The sequence below is a fragment of the Planococcus citri genome, chromosome 5 (assembly GCF_950023065.1).
Source record: "Planococcus citri chromosome 5, ihPlaCitr1.1, whole genome shotgun sequence".
NCBI lineage: Eukaryota > Metazoa > Arthropoda > Insecta > Hemiptera > Pseudococcidae > Planococcus > Planococcus citri.
Window position 1 is genome coordinate 15,671,930 of NC_088681.1, and position 20,289 is coordinate 15,692,218.

Genomic DNA, 20,289 nt, shown 5'->3' on the forward strand with positions numbered 1-20,289 from the left:
TTTTAGAGATCAAACGAGTTTTGAAATTAAAAATAAAATCACTACATTTCGACATCCATATCGCTGTTTCTTAGAAAGCTAAATTCCACTAAGAAAAAACAGATTACCATATTCTCAATCAATTGAAAAAATCTTAAAATTGCCAGAGCGGAATTTAAAATCGCAATATGAGATCTTCTGCAATTAAATATTTCTTGGTAAACCTGATACCTAATCTAAATAAAAGCACCGCACTTTTACTCTATTTTTTATTCATTCTGCGATGGCGCGTCTATCATACCATAGATCCGAGTATATCTCCTCGTAAAGTGTATAAAATGTCCGCGAAAAACGAATACCCAATTCGCAATGTTTCAGGCGAACTCGCGTGTTGAAAAATTCACGGTCGTGACTTTCTTATTGATGCACCAGGATGCACCGAGTTGGCCGAAGTTGGCACTATGCCAAGAAAAATGCAGATGTTGAAGGTGAGTTTTCATTATTGTTTTTGTGGTTTATTCGGGATTTGTTTTGCTTTGGGAAATATATGACCCCCCCCCCCACTACGATACAGGTACATACTTATGTGCCTATTTGATTCATTCATCACGAAAACATTAATTCGAAATCAGCATAGAAAAATTCTTTACCAAATCAAAAATTACCCCGGAAAATTTTGATTTCAACCCAGCCGAAAAAAATTCCTTACACATTATTTTTGTATTATTCTACTTATTCACATATCAAATACCTTCATTTTTCAGATCTCCAACAAAATCTGAATGCAATATGAAAGATACACCCGGATTTACTCGACCTGAAATTTATCAGAAAAAATTGACGAAGCGTTCAATATAGAAAACGAACACCGTCAAAAAACGAACGATTTATGTCCAAAGAAGAATTATTTATCGCAGTTTTACAACACCTACAGAGCATCATCTAAATCAAACCCTCATCCATAAAGTACAGATTGCGATTTTCCAAGCTTTCGGTTCCGCGGTAAAATTATGCATTATTGATAGAATAATAAGCTAAGGGTAAAGTAGTTCATTATGGCCTATACTGCCAAATACTTACAGTACTAACAGCTGGCCGGGAACAAACTTGATTTGGTGTATTTTCCACAGAAAAACACAATCAGACCAAAATCAAAGCCCTTTGAAATTCGCGATGTTAGGGGGAAAAACGAAAATAATGTTATGTTCATTTTATATTAAGAAGGCCTGACAATGATCAAAGCAATGTAATACTTATTGAAGTACTTATTCAAGGTACATACTTACGTTTAGTTCTGATTTTTCAAAAATCAAAATTACAGGGTGGCCAAATATGGATCACTTGTATATTTGCTATGGGTTTGAAAGTTTCAAGTTAATGTGGTCCATATATTATTAGGGACCCAAAATTGACCTTTTTTCAGGAAAAAATTCATTTGACCCGCTTAGAATTTGCTCTCATTGTCTTGATTAATCACATTTCAACGTTGTTTCAGCAATTAAACAAATTTTTACAACATTGTAGCGCTTTTTTTTTGAACTTTTGAAGTGATCCATATTAGGAACCCTATAAATTTACTTTTCGATTTTTGACACTTTTCACAAAACAATTCGTATTTGACCCACTAGAAGTTTTAAAAAAAAATTTCGCATTTGGAATGTGATATGTTTGTAGATGTACTACTTATGTACCTATTGTAGACAAATGAAGGTAAATTTTAAGCTACTTATTAACGAAATTTTTAGCTCAATTACAGTGTCCACGACATTCAAAAACAAAAATTCGGTTCATATTCGGCTAGGTACCTTATGGTTATTTCTTCGAAAAATATTAGAATAGCAACAAGGTCACTATTGTGGTACTCCGACTTCTGTATGATGTACTCGTATGAAAGGTTGGAATCCTAACACACTTGCTCTATAAGTGACTTTTCAAATTTTGTTTGTGCTTTAGTTACTCGTACTTAAGAAAGTTAAATAATTCCTTACCTACTTCTTTCAAGCAACAAGGTCACTTTTGCGGTACTCCAACATCTGTTTGATTTATGAAAGGTTGGAATCCTAACACACTTACTCTATAAGTGACTATTCAAATTTTGTTTGTGCTTTAGTTACTCGTACTTAAGAAAGTTAAATAATTCCTTTCCTATTGAGGTAGAATCTGTCCATTATTTGGTAAGATCGTGAAAGTTCTGTTGCAGTTTTATCGAGGTATTCGCGTACCTCGTTCAAAACCTGTGTTTACAGTCCGATGGTATTAAAAAAATTTTTCGAGAGCGCGGCCACGGCATTCAAAAACAAAAATGTGGTCCATATTAGGCTACCCTGTGGGCACGTTTGGCACTCAGGACGCAATGCCAGCGAAAAAGTGCCAAAATCTGACACTAAGTGTCAGATTTTGGCACTGGAGTGTCAGGCATTGGCACTCAGTGTCAGATTTTGACACTGGAGTGTCAGGCACTGGCACTCGGTGTCGAATTTTGACATTGGAGTGTCATGTGTCGGCACTCGAGTGTCAGGCACTGGCACTCAGTGTCAGATCTTGACACTGGAGTGTCAGGTGACGACACTCAAGTGTCAGGCATTGGCACTCCAGTGTAAAATGTTGGCACTGGAGAAATTTTTCAAAACACAAGTCTCAGTTTTTTAGTTTTAAACAACAAAAACTTTTTTTGTTGTTTAAAACTTTGATTGAACATTAAAAATAAAAAATTCGCAAAATTTCAGATTTTTTAAAAATTGAATTTTAATTTAAAATTGACTTCAAAAAACTGTTATGCACCAAAAGTTTGAAATCAAGTTTGTTGGTAGAGTGGTTTAATTATAACCTTAAAATCCATTAGCACTTTCATAGTTCTGTTGAGAGATTGGAAATTTTCAAATCTATTTTTGGATAAATTTGTATTTTGAGAATTGTTTCTTCGCAGACATTTCGCATTAATTAGGTTCATTTATGTTAAAACATTGAAACGCTTATTCCTAAAACTGCGGATATATAAGGGGTGTTCAATAAAGACTGAGAGTGGTGTGCCGAAAGATCGACTCCGAATCTCAAATTCCATGTTTTGGAACAAGACAATTTTTTCCAAAACAGGTTGGGTAGGGGCCAGAGCAGAAAACCCAAGATTTTTTGAATATTCTCACTCTTTGATGACCAATATCCATTCTTCAGGGGAACCTCCAAAACTGAAAGTTTTTCTGAGTGAATTTCAACTTAAAATGGAGGTCTCCGCTGAATTTTCTCAAAATCTTCCAAATTTTTTTCGCGATCCATCCAAAAGAACATACTTATACAGTTATACTAGTACCTACATAATAAGAAATACAAGTTTTAAAATTTCTTCAATGTGTAATTATTTTCTTTTCAAAAAAAGAACAGGCGCTTTTCCAACAAATAAAAATTCGTTTTTTTCAATAAGCTATTTAAAATTTTTAAGCCTTACACTTGAAATTTTTTTTGAGAAAAAAATCCAGATTTCACCATTTCCAGCCATTCTGGAGCCTCCAGCGCGATTTTCAATTTTTCCAGAATTTTGAATTTGCTTCAGAAGGCGTGAATATGCAGTTAGGTAGCTAAAAATCGAGTTGTATATTACACTCGACCTGTTTAACGAGTTTATCCACATTTGAGCCGATTTTGAGAGTGACACCTCAAGAGTGGCTTTTTGACCAGCTTTTTTCAAAATTGAAAATTCCAAAAAATCCAAAAATAACCGTTTGTGAAGAAATTTTTGAAATTTACGCGAATCGCTGTATTTCTTCAAGAACTAACCCTGGGAGCGCAAAATCTACCATTTCCAGTCGTTTTGGAGCGAGAGTGACACCTCAAAAAACCACTTTTGAGGTGTCAGTCTCAAAATCGGCTCAAATGTGGATAAACTCGTTAAACAGGTCAAGTGTAATATAAAACGCGATTTTTAGCTGCCAAACTTCATATTGACGCCTTCTGGAGCATATTCAAAATTCTGGAGAAATTGAAAAACGCGCTGGAGGCTCCAGAATGGCTGGAAATTGTGAAATTTGGATTTGGGGGTTAGTTACATACAAAATACAGCGATTCGCGCCAATTTCAAAAATTTCCTCACAAACTATCACTTTTTGATTTTTTTGATTTTTTAATTTTGAAAAAAGGTGGTCAAAAAGCCACTTTCTTTTGAGGTGTCCCTCTCAAAATCGGCTCAAATGTGGACAAACTCGTTAAACGGGTCGAGTGTAATATACAACTCGATTTTTAGCTGCCCAACTTTATATTCACGCCTTCTGAAGTTAATTCAAAATTCTGGAGAAATTGAAAAATCACGCTGGAGGCTCCAGAATGGTTGGAAATGGTGAAATTTGGATTTGGGTAATTAAAATTAGTTTTGGGACTTATTCTGACCATTTTTATTGATCAAGTACGTATTTTTTTAAAAAAAGCATGAATCGCCAAAAACAGTAAATTTTGAATTTTCTGAAATTTGCCAAAAATCGAAAAATGAACTTGGACAGCTGAAAATTTGGTTTTTGAGTCCCGAACTGTTTTCAGTTTTCTATTTTGGGTATTGAATCATTCCAGAGCGAATATTTTCGAAAATCTAGATTTGCGTGTGAGTTTCAAATTTTGATTTCATTCAAAAATCAAAACTTCGAAAATGGAACTCGATTAGCATTATCAAAAATTTTTTATTTCATTTTTTTTTGAATAGGAGAAAAATTTGCGTTGAAACCTATTGCCACTTTTTCCTAATAAGCTCCATGTGAATGCTTCTATCTCACAAAATATTTTTTTCAACTAATAAAAATTCTTTTTTTTTGAAAAAATATTTCAAATTTTAGGTCTGTACCCTTGAAAAATTTTCATTGAGAAAAAAAACGAAAAATTGGGATCCCTTTTTTAAAAAACAATATTGTAAAAATCGTGTTTTTTATCAGGAAAAAATTGAAAATTGGAATGGAATAAATTTAAAAATTTCTCCAGTAGAATATGCTTAGAGCATATAGCTATTAGAGGAATCAAGGTATAGGAATTTACTCTCGTTTCCCGGCCGAACATCTGATTGTAGTAAATTGTAGGAGGAGCTTAATAGAGGGATCAGAATTTGAATGCGCATGTCTCAGCTGGCCAAAAAATTCAAATTTTTCACAGAAAATGATAAAGTGGCAAGTGGCTGCATATTATTGCTCGTTTACGGAATCTGTAAACGAGCAATAATATGCGGCCTCTGCATACTGACGCTTGCGCAAATGCGATCTGATCCCTCTATAATTTTTCGATCTTTGGCCGGCGAATTCTCCATTATCAATTCCTCTATATCACGTCAGTATAGCTATATGCTCTAAGAGAATATGTAATAAATAATAATTTCAGAGAAAAAAAAATCTTCAATAAATAATTACTAGTGCCTAAAAAATCCAGTGATGCCAGCTCAAAATGAATGAGCAATCAACTAACAGTCACTTTAGCATACATAAATTATGTCTCACGCGGTGGCGTAATCGGTAAAGCAACGGACTGTCACGCAAGGAACCCAGGTTCGAGTCCAGCCGGAGCCGAAAAATTTCATGAAAAAAAAAGCGGGAAAATAGGTAAACGAAAATGACTACAATCAACGACTCTCTACCCGGGCAACATTGCTTCGAAAATTGCTAGAATCGGCAATAAAAAACTTCCTCATTATTTTTCCTCGCTGGCACTGGCACTGGCACTGGCACCGAAAATTTGCATTGCGTCTCAGTCTCACATTGACGCAATGTATCAGTTCTCAGTGCCAGTGGCACTGACACTGGCACTCTGACACCATGACACTGGCACTAAAAATTGGCATTGCGTCCCAGTCTCAATTTGACGCAATGTTAAATACTGGCACTAAAGTGCCAAACGTGCCCACAGGGATACCTTATGCTTATTTCTTCAAAAAATATTATGAATAGTAGGGTCATTCCTCGTCAATTCGACCAAGAAGTGATAAGGGGGGAGGGTCAGCGATTTTTTTGAAATTTTTCCTGTGGAAAGACCTTCCAAAGGAATGACAAATGGCGCAAATCGTAGCCCTCTAGCCCTTTTTTAAAGGCTTCCAGGGGATGTCACATTTTTCAGTGAACTTGAAATATCATCCATTTCAGCAGTGGATTACTCGATAACCGCGATAGATACCTGCCAAAATGGAACTTTTTCCAATAGTAAGGGATTTTGAAAGACTTTTTGTTGATATCATAAAAATCAGTGTTGCCAATATTTTCCGTACCAAAAATTAGCTCGAAAAGTTTCAAAACATAGTTTTCATATCGTTCCGACTCTCAAAAATTCTAAAAAAAATATATTATGGACAAACTTTTCATGCTGATCAACATATCGAAAAATTGAGATGGCATTATTTCGTAAAGTTGATTTTAAAAAATTGAAAGTTTGCAAAAAAATGGCGATTTTTTTATTTAAAACATGAAAACAAGTTTTGACTGGTGAAGTTGACCCCTTTGACCTCAATTTCTACGTATACGTTGAAGAAGTTGAAAAAGCCCCTTTCACTCAATGAAATAAACTCATCCCAAAAAATCAAAATCTGAAAAAATGTTAAAAATGAACGAATTTTAATTTTTTTGCTATGAGTGTGATTTTTATCAACTTTTTAATGAAATACGTCAGAAAGAGGTCAAATAAGATAACTGAAAAAATTTAAACTTTTTTTGAAGTTTGTAAAATGAAAATTAGATTTTTTCGATTTTTGATTTTTTTGTGATGAGTTTATTTCATCGAGTGATAGGATTTTTCAACTTATTATACATAAGAATAGGGGTCAAATGGGTCAACTTGATAGAGTGAGATCTGGCATCAGTGGCGTAGCCAAGGGGGGGCGAATGGCCCCCCCTTGAGAGCGAAAATTTGAAAGAAAACATGCAAAAATGGACGTTTTTTCGTTGTTTGGACCCATTTTTTCCAAAAATTTTCGCTCTCGCTTCGCTCGAGCAGTAATTTTGCCTTCATTTTCATGAAATCACCACACATTACAATAGATTTCCAGAAAATTACCCCTCATTTCGATTTTTCAGGCCTAAAAATCTGATTTTGCCCCCTCCTTGAGAAAATCCTAGCTACGCCACTGTCTGGCATAACTTGGTAAGAGAGAAATTACCTGAATTCCTACCTACGTGATGAAGTTAAGAAATATTCCCTTACGTAGGGAATATTAACCTTGCCTGGATAGCTCAATACATCGGAGAGATTTCAGTCATACAGCTCATTCTTCACAGCAATAATCTCTCACCACCAATAAAAGTCATATTATATACACGAAAGTGCCAATAAGTTTATTGTTAGTCAGAAATAATAATATCAAATACACATTAAAAAGGGTACAAAAGTCATAGAGTATAGAATAACTGTAGGGTTATTCCATAATAGGTACCTGGTACATGCACAAACTTATACCTTACGACGCGTGTTAATGAATTAAGGAAGGTGGGTAATTAAGTACCCTAGAAATTGCATGCAATTTCGGAATATTGGTGAAACTTACTCACCAGGCTCGCATAATGTCCAATTTTACTGTCTCTTTCGGGGTGGCTCACTAACAGTGATGGCAGCGTTCTTTTTTGAAAGAACGCGAACGTGAACGCGTTCTTTTCAAAAGAACGCGAACGGCGTTCGTTTTGATTGAACGCAAATTTCAAAGTTTGAAACATTTTTCAGGCAAATTTTGCATTTTCATTGAAAAAAAGGGGTAAAGTATAGAATTTTCACCCCTTTTTAGTTATTTTTCAATAAAAATGCAAAAATTGCGTTTAGAATAGGCCTAGGATGTCACTGTTACTTGCTGCAATTCATTAATCATTGTCTCCCGAATCATGCATTTGCGTTCTCGTTCGTGAACGACATACGTTCGCGATCGCGTTCTCAAACGCTGTTCGCGAACGCGTTCTTTTTAGATGAACGTGAACGCGAACGCGAACGCCGTTCATTTCAAATGAACGCGAACGCCGTTCATTTCAAATGAACGCGAACGCCGTTCATTTCAAATGAACGCGAACGCGAACGCCGTTCAAATTTTTGCGAACGCTGCCATCACTGCTCACTAATACTAGGCCAGTCGACAGCAATGTAATACATGAGGTACCTATTCTGCGAGAAGTATCACCGATGGCCAGCATAATCGGATGATACCCAATAAGAACGTGATTAAATTCGATCGATAATTTAAATCACGAAAACGAATAACATTTTAACCACTAAATAAGTGGGTGATTCCTAAATAAAAGTGGATGAGTGTCCCAGTAAGGGGACCTCATCTACTCGCATCTACATAAGTACACTTTTTGACCAAGAACTAACCTTCGCGACGAGCTAATTCAAGTTCAACTTATTTAAAATGCAACTTGATTAAAATACAACTACAGGGTGGCCCAAATCAACCGATCACACTTTGGTAACCACTGGTTTACGTTGAAGCGCGTTTCAAGGATCCATGAACACGTTTCTAGGCAACATCTATACACTGAAAGAGGTTACACCAAAAACAAGATAGGTAGTTACGTTTGAACTCGCCCATCGGCTGACGTGACGTCATCTGGAAGAAGCTAAAAAGTAGGTAAGCCATTTCCGCAACGCTTTTTGTATGACTGAAATTACGTTTTTCAATTTTTTTGGCAAAACGAAGGAGTTTGGGTGAATTTTTATGAAACATAATTTAAAGATAATAAAATTTACTATCGATTGGTATATATTTCATTGAATATTGTGCAATTATAACGATTTTATGATCATTTTCATTTTAGGATTTTTACTGTACCCGAAGTTCAAATTGAAATTACTCAAAATTTTCAGTGGACACATAGGTGTTTTGAGTAACCAAAATGTTCAGAATTTTATGCTCTTTAATTTAGTCTTTTATTTGAAGCGTTAGCTTTTATCGTTCAAAATAAATGAAAGTTCAAAGTTTAAAAACATGCCGCGCGGAGTAAAAATTCAACTTTGATTTGAATTTACGCACAAAGTTTTCAATGAACATTGTAGGTGTTTTAAATAACTAAATTGTTCAGAATTTTATGATTTTTTTTTAGGTTTTTGTTTTTTATTTGAAGCGTTAGCTTTTATCAAAGTTCAAAGTTGTAAAAACATGCCGTGCAGACTGTAGAATAAAAATTCAAATGCGAATTGAATTTTTTACACAAAATTTTCAAAGAACACAAATAACACAATTTAGTACATAGGTGTTTTAAAAAACCAAAGTGTTCAAAATTCTAATTATGGTATTTTATATGGTTTTTTATTAGAAGCGCTAACTTTTATCGTTCGAAATTTATCAAAGTTTAAAGTTGTAAAAACATGCCATGTGCAGTAGAAAACTAAAAATTCAACTTGAAAATAAAATTGAACGAATTTTTTTTTTTTATCAAGCATACGACTGAGTGCTTTAAAAACTTAAAATTATTATCACTTCACCAAAAATCCTGAAAATTTAATATTTTTTAACATGTTTTTTTATTCGAAGCACCAACTTTCATCATCATTCTATTTCTTAAGTTATCAAAATTCAATTCAAAGCTGTCAAAAATGAAGAAATTTCACTTTGAATTAGAATTACCTAATCGAAATTTTTAGTAAGCACACGAGTGTTTTAAAAAATATCTAGAATGTTATACTATTTATTTAATATGATTTTTTACTCCTCAACATTTTGGTTTTTTGAAACATCTACGTGTCCGGTGTCCGCTGAAATTTCGAGTAATTTTAATTCAAAGTGGAATTTTTACTACGCGCGGCATGTTATTGTTTTCACAACCTTTGCACCTTAATTAATAACTAATAGCAATAACTTTTGATTTTGAATGAGATGAAAGCCAAGACTTCTAAGTTCTAAAATAAAAAATAAAAAATTACATTAAAGAGCATAGTTATAATTTCCAGCATTTTAGTTTTTTCATTTTTGAAACATGTACTCAAGTGTATACTTATTGTGTTCGCTAAAAATTTTGAGCAAATTTCAAATCAAAGTGGCATTATTTTATTTATTTATTAAAGAGCGCAACACGCTGAACATTTTGGTTTTTTAAAACATCTACGTGCTTATTAAAAATTTTGAGTACTTAATTTCAATTCAAGATTTAATTTTACTGTGCACGGAATTTTTTTACAACGTTGAACTTTCATTACCGTTGAGGCTTTGAACGATAAGAGGTGACGCTTTGAATAAAAAATTATTGAAGAGCTCAAAATTATCAACATTTTGGTAAGTAAGTATCTTAAAACAGTTAAAAAACTTATACGTTCACTGAAAATTTTGAGTAATTTCAATTAAAACTTCGCATACAGTAACAATTCGGAAATAAAAATATTTGTAAAATCGTCATTATTGCACAAAATCAGATAAAATTTATACCAGTCGATAGTAAATTTTAATATCTTTAAATTATGTTTTATAAAAATTTACTCAGACCCCTTCGTCTTGCCAAAAAAATCGAAAAACCATAAAAAAATTACGCGACCACCATTATCATAATGTGGAAGCTTCTTCCAAGTGACGTCACACGCCTGGTGCGGAAAGAGGGAAGCAGTCGCCCTGTTTTTTCGCGTAAAACGGGTTTTGGTGTAACCTCTTTCAGTGTATAGATGTTGGTGTTCGACCACTGCAACGTGTAATTTACGGACGGATATGATAACTTTGCTTACCTACTGCATAAACATTTTCACAACAAAATAATCTCTCGATCAGGGTTGTACAAAAACGTGTTTTTTTTGAAAAAAACAAAAAAAACGTTTTTTTTTGTTTAAAACGTTTTTTTTGTTTTAAAACAGTTTTTTTCTCGTGATTAAAACTATGTGTTTAAAACGCGTTTTAAACACGTTTAAAATGTGTTTTAAACACAAATTCATTTGTTTTGAGTTCACCAGACATCAATTTTTGAGATGTGACGTCATAAAAACGCTATAAAGCTCAAGAAATATTGAAAAATTGGAATAAAAACACAAAATTTGTCTCTAAAAATACAGTTTGTTTTATTTCACTTTTTTTCAACAAAAAATTTAAAAAAACGTGTTTTTTTTAGGAAATTGGAGTTGAAAAAAAACACGTTTAAAACAAAAAAAACACAGTTTAAAACGGCTTTAAACGGCTTTTTTTGTTTAAAACACTGTTCTGTTTTTTTTCACTTGTTTTAAACGTGTTTTAAACATGTTTAAAACATTTTTGTTTTAAACATGTACAACCCTGCTCTCGATGCACAGAATTTCCTTGGCTACCGCAATCACCGGATTTATCAGTTTGCAATTTTTTCTGGGAACATCTGAAGTCTATAGGGTTTATAATAATAAACCATGAACCCTAGCAGACCTTTAAAAGAATTTATTATTGCTGATTTAGCAGATTCCTCGAAGTAATGCTGATGAAAATATTCAGTAATTTTCAAAAATGGTTCAAAAACATGGAAAACTTCCAAGTGGAATTACATTTTAACAAATTGTTTGAGCATCAAATCAAATATACAGTCTGAATTTGGCACATTTTTACTTTGTTTTGATTTTTTAATCCAATTTTTAGGTACATTTTTCTTTCTCCCATTGAGAAAACAAGTGTGATCGGTTGATTTGGGCCACCCTGTAGTTTGGCTCGCAGTCGCTTTGCTCTATTTATACTCGTAGGTGCAACGTTAGATGCATTTTCTGGGGATAGCTATGACATTGAAACGTCATAGAAACGTAGTAGTAGGAGTTAACACATTACCGAACTTGCAGTTTAAGGGAGTTATTCTATTAATCCTCTCTAGGGTGATGATTAATTTAATCATCGCTTAGGCGATGAAGGCATATTTCCTCATATCAAACTTCACCAATCAAAAATTTTTTTTCATGTTTTAAATCAAAAAATCACATTTTTTCCGCAAACTTTCAATTTTTTTAAATCGACTTTACAAAATATGTAATACCATCCCAATTTTTTAATATGTTGTTCAGCATGAAAAGTTGTCCATAATATATTTTTTTCAGAATTTTTGAAAGTCGGAACGATATGAAAACTACGTTTTGAAACTTTTCGAGCTAATTTTTCGTACGAAAAAAAGTGGCAACACTGATTTTTATGATATCACCAAAAACTAAAAAGCATTCCAAAATCCCTTACTGTTGGAAAAAGTTCCATTTTGGTAATTATCGCGGTTATCGAGTAATCCACTGCTGAAATGGATGATATTTCAAGTTCACTGAAAACTTTGACACCCCCTAGCAGTCTTTAAAAAAGAACTAGAGGGCTGCAATTTGCGCCATTGGTCATCCCTTCGGAAGATCTTTCCACAGGAAAAATTTCAAAAAAAATTACCGACCCTCCATACCACTTCTCGGTTGAATTGGCGTGGAATGACCCAGCAACAAGCTGATTATTGCGCGGTCCTTCTTATTTTTTATTGTGCATTAATGGTTGGTATCTTAACACACTTGCTCTACAGATGACTTTTCAAATTTTGATTGTGCTTCAGTTACTTAAGAAAGTTAAATAATTCCTTACCTACTTCTCTCAGTGTAATAAGTATGTATAGTAGGACCCATGCCATATGAGTTGGGGTTGAATTTGTCCAACTTTTGGTTTAAATATTCTACCCCTAATTTCACCAAGGTATTCGCGTACCTTGTTCAAAACCTGTGTTTGAAGTCATTTTTCGAGAGTATAATCTCTAAAATGTATCTCCTAGCCTTCACTATTCTTTAATTCTTTCTCGAGAAGGTTTCTGAATTCGTACCCTTTAGAACCTGACGGAATTAATCAACATTGTGAAGTTTCTCAAGGATATAAGGTAGTCCAATATGGACCACATTTTTGTTTTTGAATGTCGTGGCCGCTGTAATTGAGCTAAAAATTTCATTGATAGCTTAAAATGTACCTATATATCTATCTACTTACAGGGTGTCTGGTGAGTGGATGTCAAAAATTCAAATTTGGATATATCCGGGTACGACTTGGAAAAAACGTTAATGGACACGTTGCCTATCTTTGAAATTTAAGGAGCAACTGAGCTTTGAAAAAAAAATTGTGAAAAAGGTATTTTTGACCTTGGGAATGAGTAGAACCTACATTGCAAAATAAAAAAGAATGTTGTCATATGAATATTTTTGCCTAACTTTGAAATTGAAGGAGCTGGAAACATTTTAAAAGAAAAAACATTGGAAAACGTGATTTTGACCTTGGGAAAGGGTAGTACTTTGGAAAATAAACGAATTTTGTCATTATCAATTTCTGCTTACCTAACTATGAAACTGAAGAGGCCAGAAATATTTATTTCTTTTTTAAAAAATTCACAATGACAAAATTTGTTTATTTTCCAAAGTGCTGCCCATTCTCAAGCTCAAAAACAGGTTCTCTCAATTTTTTCTTTTAAAAAATTTCCAGCTCCTTCAATTTCAAAATTAGACAAAAATTCAATGACAGAATTTAATATGTTTATTTTCCAAAGTACATACTATTCATTCGCAAGGTCAAAAATACATAAGTTTTTCGCAATTCTTTTTCCAAAGATCGGTTGCCCCTTAAATTTTAATGATAGGCAACTTGTCCATGTACGTTTTTTTCAAGTTGTATCCGGTTATATCCAAATCTGAAGTTTGGACGTCTACTCACCAGACACCCTGTAGCTACATTTTAAGCTATCAACGAAATTTTTAGCTCTATTACAGCGGCCAACTTGCTCTTTAGGTGACTTTTCAAATTTTTTTTGTACCAATTACTTGAAAAAGTTAAATAGTTCCTTACCTGTTTGAAGTTATTTTTCGAGAGCGTATCACCTCGATAATGAGAGCGCAAATTCTTGAGATACGATGTTTGAAGTCATTTTCGAAAGCGTAATGTCTCGATAATGAGAGCGCAAATTCTTGAGATACGATTTAAATTCTGTTTGGAGAACGTTTCTGAATTCATACCCTTTAGAACCTGACGGAATTAAACATTTCATTGATAGCTTAAAATGTACCTCTACACCTATCTACAGCGTGTCTGGTGAGTGGATGTCAAAACTTCAGTTTTGGGTATAACCGAGTACAACTTGAAAAAAACGTTTATGGACACGTTGCCCACCTTTGAAATTTAAGAGGCAACTGAGCTTTGAAAAAAAATTGTGAAAAAGTACATATTGACCTTGGGAATGAGTAGAGTAGAACCTACTTTGGAAAATAAACAAATTTTATTAATATGAATTTTTGCCCAACTTTGAAATTGAAGGAGCTAGAAACATTTTAAAAGAAAAAAATTGGAAAATGCGATTTTGACCTTGGGAAAGAGTAGTAAGTACATACTTTGGAAAATAAACAAATTTTGTGATTATGAATTTTTACCCAACTTTGAAATTGAAGGGGTCAGAAATATTTCTTTCTTTTTTAAAATATTTCTGACACCTTCAACTTCAAATTTAGTCAAAAATTCACAATGACAAAATTTGTTCATTTTCCAAAGTGATACCCATTCTCAAGCTCAAAAACACGTTTTTCTTAATTTTTTCTTTTAAAACGTTAACAGCTCCCTTCACTTTTAAAATCAGGCAAAAATTCACAATGACAAAATTTGTTTATTTTCCAAAGTACTACTCATTCCCAAGGTCAAAAATACGTTTTTCACATTTTTCCCCCTCAAAGCTCAATTGTCTCTTGAATTATAAACATAGGAAACTTGTCCATGTAACGTTTTTTTCAAGTTGTACCCGGTTATGCCCAAATAGGTCAATCCATTTCGATTTCGCTCAATTTTTTTTACAATATCTATCCACCCAGTAAGTAAAAAACCCGTAATTAGTTTGGTCCCAGCCCCCTCAGGGGTCAGGTGGAGAAGCTTCCATTATTTTCACATTGTCTCGAGGTAGGTACTCAACTTCAGCAGCGTATTCCTCCAAAGCTATGATACTTTGATCAAAACTGATTTCACAGTTCAAAAGGGCATTGCATTTTGAACTTTTTAAGTATTTTGAAATTTTCAAAAGTTGAAAGTTGAACTTTCAAATTGAAAGTTCAAATTTCAAAATAGCGCTGTAAGTGGGAGCTACCATTTAAAATTCTGAAGAAATTTCCATACATGTACTTTTTGATGCTTTTTCGAAATACCTATTCCATTTTTGAGATGGGATCTTCTAATGGATGGGGGCACTCCCACCCCCAAAATTTGGGCATAACTGATAATAAATTAAATTTTAATAATATTATTAAGTTAATCAAAAATGATAATTTACTCCATCTAGGTAGTTTAATTTTTCAAAAAATAGTATAAGTGCTTTTAAAACCAAAATATTCTTGTGTTGTAAGCACTTTAAAAATAAATGTCTTGTCTTGTCTTTCAAAATAAATTTCAGGTCGAGTCAATTCGGGAAATTTCAGGTCGAGTGAATTCGGGTGTATCTTTCATATTGATGTAAGCATTTTCCAGTGTTTCAATTATGAAAATTATTGCACAGAAACATCTATTCGGCACCTGCAAAAAGAAGTTCATGAAATAATTTGGAGAGATGCTGGGGGCCGTGGATGGGGTCCTATTAAAAATCTGACGTCATGTTCGTGTTTAGCGTCACCAAAAACATACAATTAAATATATCACATGCCCCAGTTTTTTTTCTGAGCTTCGCCCGAATTTTGGAGGAGGGGGTGCTTCCTCACCAGTGGAAGATCCCATCTCGAAAAATGAATATTTAGAAAAAGCATCAAAAGGTACATCTGTGGAAATTTTTTCAGAATTTTAAATGGTAGCTCCCACTTACAGCGCTATTTTGAAATTCAACTTTCAATTTAAAAGTGCGACTTTCAACTTTTGAAAATTTCAAAATACTTAAAAAGTTTCAAATTCAATGCCTTTTTGAACCGTGAAATCAGTTTTGATCACAGTATCACAGCTTTGGAGGAATGCGCTGCTGAATTTGAGTACCTCTAGATAATGTAAAAATAATGGTAGCCCCCCCCCACCCACCACCTGAAGGGGCTGGAGACAAGCTGATTGCGGGTTCCTTACTTACTGGGTGGGTAAATATCAAAGAAAAAATTGAGTAAAATCGAAAGACATGATTCAAAAACGTTGGTCGAATTGACATGGAATGACCCAAAGCTGAAGTTTTGACATCTGCTGACCAGACACCCGGTAGATGATATGTAGATGTAGGTAGTAGGTACACTTTAAGCTATCAACGAAATTTTTAGCTTTATTAAAGCGGCCAACTTGCTCCTTAGGTAACTTTTCAAATTTTGTTTCTACTTTGATTACTAGAGAAAGTTGAATAATTCCTTACCTACCGACAGTTGAATGTATTTTTTTCCAACTTGTTTACGTTTTAACGCGCAACGATTAGTGAAAAAAAACACCCAAGGGAAGGAAAAAAACAACCGTACTTTTTTCTTCCCTGGTTGCTTCTCTCCTTCCCCAGGTAAGGAGAAAAGCAATCAAGTATTTTGTTAATTGTGTACGTAAATCGGTTTGTTTCATTGCATTTATTATGAAAAATATCTTACAATGCAAGAATCGAACTGTTGTATAGTAATACATATTATATACTATTTTTCAAAAAAAGGGACGTCTGTACTCACAATTTTAAATAATCCATCATAATTTTCCAAATCTGGGAACAGGGCCATTTCGAATTTTGCAGTGGAACTAAAAAAATCCAATTTTCCAATTTTTCGTAATTTCGATATTTTGGGAACCCCTGGAAAACTAGAAACCTGCGATTTGCGCCAAACGTACCGTTTTGAGGTAAGTACATATATTCAATAATCTAGATGAAAAAGTTTAATTAAGCTCCCTGTACCTATGTGTACTTTTGATCCTTTTTTTGAGAGCCCCTTCCTCCCTTTTGGCACCTCTAAAAAAGGCGTTTATGCATATTTTTTCTAATAAATTGAAGAATTTACATATGACACACACTAGCAAGAGCTCGATAATTTTTCATGTAATTTTCCTTGTAACTTTTATAATTGAGCTATTCTGGGTCAAATTCTGAGATTTAACTCTACGAAAAAACGTCAAAATCACGTTTTCACGATTTCAACGAAGTGAAAATCTCAGAATTTGACCCAAAATAGCTCAATTTTGAAAGTTACAGGTAAAATCTTATGAAAAATTATCGAGCTCTTGCTAGCGTGTTTCAAATCTAATTTCTTTAATTTATTAGAAGAAAAATAATGAATAAAAGCCTTTTTTAGGGGTTCCTAAAGGGAGGGAGGGGGCGAGGGGCTCTAAAAAAAGGATCAAAAGTATACACATACAGGGAACTTAATTAAAGTTTTTCATCTAGATTAATGAATATAATATATGTACCTCAAAACGTTATGTTTGGCGCAAAAATCACAGGTTTCTAGTTTTCCAGGGGTTCCCAAAATACCAATCGCAAATATGAAAAATTGGAAAATTGGATTTTTGAGTACCAGCGCAAAATTTTATTGAGCTCAAAATTTGGTAGGATGGAGGTCTTTCAGATACTAATAAATTGTAGAAAACTTTCTAGCAGGGTTCAAAGGGGTAGGTTCAAACTGGAGGTTCCAAAATTAGTTTTTGAAAATGGTACTCAGCGGTTCCTAAAATTCTTTTTTTTTCACAACTTTGGGAACCCCTGGAGCCCAACAAATTGTCATACGGATTTGTATTTGGGGCATTTATTAAAAAATTTTTCAGAGTGGTTGAGTCGACAAAACTTCAGATTCGGATATAACCGGGGACAACTTGAAAAAGACGTTATGGACACGCTGTCTATCCTTAAAATTTAAGGTGCAACTGAGCTTTGAAAAGCAAAATTGTGAAAACCGTATTTTTGACCTTGGGAATGAGTAGAACCTACTTTGGAAAATAAACAAAAATGTTATCAATATGAATTTTTGCTCAACTTCGAAATTGAAGGAGCTAGAAACATTTTGAAAGAAAAAATTGGAAAACGTGATTTTCACCTTGGGAAAGGGTAGTAAGTACTTTGGAAAAAAAAACAAATTTTGTCATTGTGAATTTTTGCCTAACATTGAAATTGAAGGGGCCAGAAATATTTGTTTCTTTTTTAAAATATTTCTGACACCTTCAACTTGAAATTTAGTCAAAAATTCACCATAACAAAATTTGTTTATTTCCCAAAGTTCTGCCCATTCTCAAGCTCAAAAACACGTTTTTCTCAATTTTTTCTTTTAAAACATTTCCAGCTCCTTCAATTTCTAAGTTAGGCAAAAATTCGTTATGACAGAATTTGTTTATTTTCTAAAGTACTTACATACTACTCATTCGCAAGGTCAAAAATACATACGTTTTTCGCAATTCTTTTTCAAAAGATCGGCTGCTCCTTAAATTTTGATGATGGGCAACTTGTCCATAAACGTTTTTTTCAAGTCGTATCCGGTTATATCCAAATCTGAAGTTTTGACATCTACTCACCAGACACCCTGTAGGTGCATTTTAAGCTATCAGCGAAATTTTTAGCTCTATTACAGCGGCCAACTTGCTCTTTAGGTAACTTTTCAAATTTTTTTGGTACCAATTACTTAAGAAACTTAAATAGTTCCTTACCTGTTTAAAGTCATAGCGTTAAGTCTACCAGGAGAAGGCAAATCTTGAATGACGATTTCAATTCGGTTTGGAGAACGTTTCTGAATTCATACCCTTTAGAACCTGACGGAATTACCTAATCAATTTTGTGTAGTTTCTTAAGGGTATAAAATAACCCAATATGGACCACATTTTTGTTTTTGAATGCCGTGGCCGATGTAAGTAATTGAGCTAAAAATTTCGTTGATATGTAGCTTAAAATGTACCTACATCTATCTATAGTATCATATTATGTATTCCAAAAGCGTGAAATTGTTGAAAAAATTCAACTGGGGCAAATAAATTGTTTTCTGAAAAGTGTCAAAAATGGAAAAGTAACATTTTTTGGATTCCTAATATGGACCACTTCAAAATTTCAACAAAAAAAAGCGCGCTACAATGTTGTACAAATTTTATTTATCGCTGAAACAACGTTAAAATAGGTACATAATTATGTTTAATCAAGACAATAAGAGCAAAAATTCTATTTGGGTCAGTCAAGTGAATTTTTTTCCTGAGGTCAAAATTTTGAAAAGTCAATTTTGGGTCCCTAATATGGACCACTTCAACTTGATACTGTATAGTGTATAACCCATAGCAAATATACAAATGGTCCATAATTGGCCACCCTGTAAGTTTGATTTTTGAAAAATCAGAACTAAACGTAGGTATATCTTGAATAAATACTTTAATAGATAAGTACATATTACAATTGCTTTGAAAATCGTCAGGCTTCTTAATATAGTAAAATGATTGAACATAACATTATAACCTTTTCCAGACAAATTTTTCACAAACAGCAATTTAAAAATGCGCATGAAAAAATTTCAACCTTATCAATTTCGTTTTTTCCCTTTAACTTTGCGGTTTTTGGCTTTAAGACTGTGATTTTGGTTTCATTGTTTTTTTGTTTTTTTTTTTTTGTGGAAAATGCACTAGATTAAGTTTGTTCCCGGCAGTTGGGGATCATAACCAGCTAAATCGGCTAGGCTGATAGTCCGGTTTTGGCAGTAGGCCATAAAATGCTACTTTAACCTTATCTATGCACAGATGACGATGAATACCTAATAGAAAATAATGATTTTGAACGTTGTCTCAAAATAAAGGTTCGTGTCATAATAGTAAAATAATACCTAGGTATCGATAGATCACATAGATACCTACCATCGCCTAAACTAAATAGGTATTTTTTTAAATTGTAAATAAATTGTAGGTAGATACATAAAGCTACCAACGGTATTTAATGATATTTACTTCATTAAATTGTTAACATTTTCTTCTTGTATGTTCATTTCTCTTTCCTTGGAACATTTTTCAGCAAGATAACATTTGTGATCGTCTGCTATTTAATCGAGATTTATTGCAAAATATGAGTTAGGAAAACACTTTTTCCTAGAAATCATACTATCTACATACCTACATATTTTGTATGAAGATATAGCTATCGCCATTCAGAAAAGAATTTTGTATTCCTCAAGTGAGTGAAAGATATGATTTGTAATCAGACCAGTTCATCAGTAAATTAATCATTACTCTTCATCAACGTTAATGATTTTATCGCTGATCTTATTTGCTTCATTAACCTTACTTGAAGAATAACTTTCCAAATTTGCGAGCAATAGAAAAAATTGATAAGGAACAGAAAAAAAATTTCGCTCTGAATTCGGAACGAACAAATCCTTTTTGATTAATGATAAACAAATTATCTCTGTTGTAATGCCTTTATGATTACTTTTTGGTTCACATCATCTAACAATAAGAATAACTAACAAGGAAAGCTCTCAGTCAATCACTCATCGATTTCTCATTTCCCCCCTGAAATATGG

General features: G+C 33.4%; 1 long non-coding RNA gene across 1 annotated transcript; it reads left to right on the forward strand.

Moving 5' to 3' along the window:
* Nucleotides 1–228: 228 nt before the first annotated feature.
* On the forward strand, nucleotides 229–19,817 carry LOC135848703 (uncharacterized). The gene is made up of 2 exons (XR_010559415.1): nucleotides 229–467; nucleotides 744–19,817. It is a non-coding gene; the product is annotated as an uncharacterized LOC135848703 (long non-coding RNA).
* Nucleotides 19,818–20,289: the final 472 nt, after the last annotated feature.